General features: G+C 38.0%; 1 pseudogene; it reads right to left on the bottom strand.

The window, feature by feature from the left end:
- Window positions 1–1,432: 1,432 nt before the first annotated feature.
- LOC117442063 (olfactory receptor 4B13-like) lies at window positions 1,433–3,175 on the bottom strand (annotated as a pseudogene).
- Window positions 3,176–3,459: the final 284 nt, after the last annotated feature.

The raw sequence follows: 3,459 nt of genomic DNA, 5'->3' as shown, positions 1-3,459 counted from the left end.
AAAGCATGACCTGTTGCAGAATGACCTGCGGCACATCCTGTTTACACGCTGCTGAATTCCCTCTGCACTATGGGACACATTCAAAGACGGTAAGCATCGTTTAACCTCCTGACCTCTGCAGCCTGCCGGGCTCAATAACACATAACCTACGTGGAGGTTTAAGACTGAAAAGTTGTATTAAAACCACAAATCACCGGAATATCCGACCATGTGAGATATGGTGACCGACCTGTAACTATAGTTTAGAAAAATAGCCTGTATTCTCAGCCTTGGAGAAACTTGACGTGTTTTGGTATGTGTCTGAACCTCTCTTTAGTGGTTCATTAATAAAACGGATATTTCAACGTGTGTATACTTTGTTCATGTACTGTTGAGGTTAATTTCAGTAGTTGTGTGCTATACTGTATATACAAAGTGTCAAGAGGAGGGAACTTTAGAATAAGTAACCTGTTCAGGTCCATTAGAGTCACACTACTAGCTTATTGGTTATGAACAAGACTTCACTTTGAAATAGGGAACATGTTCTTACATATAAATACCATTTTATTGTTATTTAGACACAATTAACACTTATAGTTTCATGTCTTGTTACATAAGAGTAGATCATCATATTTGTGTTATTATGGGAGAATTACTATTCTTGTGTTACTGCTGCCTTATTAGGCCCATATTGAGCGGAGCATATTAAGACCAAAACTCTTGTACAACAACTTCCTTACTTGCAATAAATAAGCACTAATTAGAGGGTTATTGATAATAAACTCTCAACTAATGGCCTAGTACTGGGAGAATATGGTCATTTAGAATAAGGCATTAATAAGTGTTTTATATGACTAATAAAGAGCCAATAAACTGCTAATATGCATGCTAATTACCAACTAGTTCATGGTGAATTTGTGTACCTTAATATAAAGTGTTACCGAAACATTTATTATTTTAGAACCAGACAACATTTGACACAATGTCTAGTTTATTTGTACAGAATCTTTCAACAACAGAGCAAAACGACAGTCTTTACATCAGACAGGCATGAAGAAAATGCATATTGAAAAATAACAATATTATCCAAAAACATAAGGAATCAAAATGTTTTGTTCACAGATCTAAAGATATTGTAGTTGTTTTTCCAGCTGACTTCTATGTTAGGATGAATCTTTGTACATTTCAGGAACTGCACTTTATGTTAAATGTGTTTGGGCTCATGGCTCGCTGTATGAGGCAGCACATCCTCCCTTACTGTCATTGTAAAAATAGAAATGCTTCCCAGATTTATATTTGCGGCCTTATCTGTGAAAAAAGCAAAATATGTTCTTTTTATAAAAAAACTTACATTTCCCAAACTTGACAACTTGTCACTCAGAAATGTAATCCTCATCACGTTTCCTCCAGTTGTTATTGATGCTGAGGAAATAAAATACATGACATTAGCACCTTACACTTTACCAAAGAGAAGACTCTTACATATGATGCGGACTTTTGTTAAGTTTTGTCCATATATTAAAGGGTTGAAGAGCGGTGGGAAGGTGAAAAAGTACGCAACATGCTGGGAACACCGCTCATATCAAACCTACTCTGTGAAACTTCAAAAAAAGCCCTGAAGGAGAAGTTGAACAGGGAAACAAGGTGAGGTGTGCAGGTGCTGAGAGCTTTCTGTCTGGTCTGTTTGGAGCCAGAGAAACACACTCTGAGGATCCTCATGTACGAGTAAAACATTAAAATTACAAGAGCAACTATAACAGTAAACATGTAAACAAGTCCATAAGTATTATTGACTGTAGTATCAGAGCAGGCCAGTTTAACAACCGAGAAGTTATCACAGTACACTTTGTTAATGATGTTCCCACACAGCTGTAAAGATGCAGTCAGTGATATCATGATAACTACATTAAGAATGGGGAAAAACCAGGTTAGAGCAATAAACATGGCAGCTTTGTTAGAAGTCATACGTGTGTTATAATGCAGAGGATGACAGATAGCAAGATATCTGTCATAAGACATGATAGCTAAATTATAAAACTGTACATTTCCATATGTATACTGCAGCATCTGATATTTAAGAAGTGTGTTACATTTGAAATGGCAGAAAGTCTTGTTGCAATTTCCAGATATTAAAAGAGGTCCTTTGAGTTTCTCTGGTAATTATCAATAGTAGCAGTTAAGTGAATACTGTTCAAACAATACTTGTGTTTGTGTTTTATATTGATTTCTCTGTTTTATCCTTTCATAAATGTGAGGACTAAAATGGCTATGAACAAAGGGCTAGTTGCAGTAAACAGGGTTTTATTGCTCTGCGGGGGAGGTGTTATGCAGAACATGGTGCTAGGTGGGGGAAGATCGCTAGCATGTCATGTTTTCAGGGAAGTCTACATATCTTGAATAGTATATGTGTGGGTTTAATTACTTTGTATTTTGTGTAACCAGAAGTTGGAGATATGAGAGGTGAAATATTTGTGTTATGTTTGGAAGCAAAGAAATATCCTTTAAGACACATCTGAGGTCTCTGGAATGTGGGAGGGGGGTGTGTGTGTGTGGAGGTTGAGTAAACTCCACCCCTTCCTGTATCTGTTGGTATGAAAGCCTATTCAGCTTTTTGTTCTGCCTCTCTCTTCTCGCGCCGCTCGGACCGGAAGGTCGTGGCGGCCTGTGAACAAGGGCCAGGAGTAGGCCTACTCCTGACATTACGCATATGATATGATATGGTTTTGTATGGTAATGTATTGATTGTATTGCATTGTTATATTACCATTAAAAGAGATTGTTAAATGGTTAATTGTATGCTCTGGATTCCTTTCTGTATGATAACCAGCTTGTTAGGGACGCGCAGAGATTTGGAATGCGGACAAGTAATCCCTACAAATCTCTAATAATACAGAGAGAAAACCTGCAAGAAGCAAAACGGAGCAGAGACAGTGTGAATGTCAGAGAGGATCTGAACCAGAAGGAATGGAAACAACCCTGTACTACCACACAGTTCATTTACAAACAGGCTGCACAGAAAAAGGTACATAGGTTAATGTAAGCTCCTGTTCACACAGATAACCACAATCAGCAACACGTTGGCACCTATGATACACACATATAAACACATGACAATCGTGAAGAACAAGTATTTAAAAACCCCCGTGTCGAAGAAGGCACTCATTATAAAATATGAAACATTAGTAGAGTTCACCATGATCCTCCTCATTCAAACATATAATGAAACAGATGGTGTACTCATCTCTCCTTAAAGTCTGTATGATGTTCAGATCAGAATAACGGAGCTCAAGTTAGTGGAGGACATTGTGTGAAGCTGCAGACTCACTGAGCTCAGACCCCCTGCTGCTTTGACCTTCTTCAGTGAGGGGAGCCAATCACAGCACTCCATCCCTATTGTCAAAGGACCCACTGACCGACCTGTAACCATAGTTTAGAAAAATAACATGCGAACATTAGTCGTAATTAGTTAGAGTTGTTTGT

This window comes from Pseudochaenichthys georgianus, unplaced genomic scaffold (genome assembly GCF_902827115.2).
Source record: "Pseudochaenichthys georgianus unplaced genomic scaffold, fPseGeo1.2 scaffold_267_arrow_ctg1, whole genome shotgun sequence".
NCBI lineage: Eukaryota > Metazoa > Chordata > Actinopteri > Perciformes > Channichthyidae > Pseudochaenichthys > Pseudochaenichthys georgianus.
This window is presented reverse-complemented; position numbering and strand designations above follow the sequence as displayed.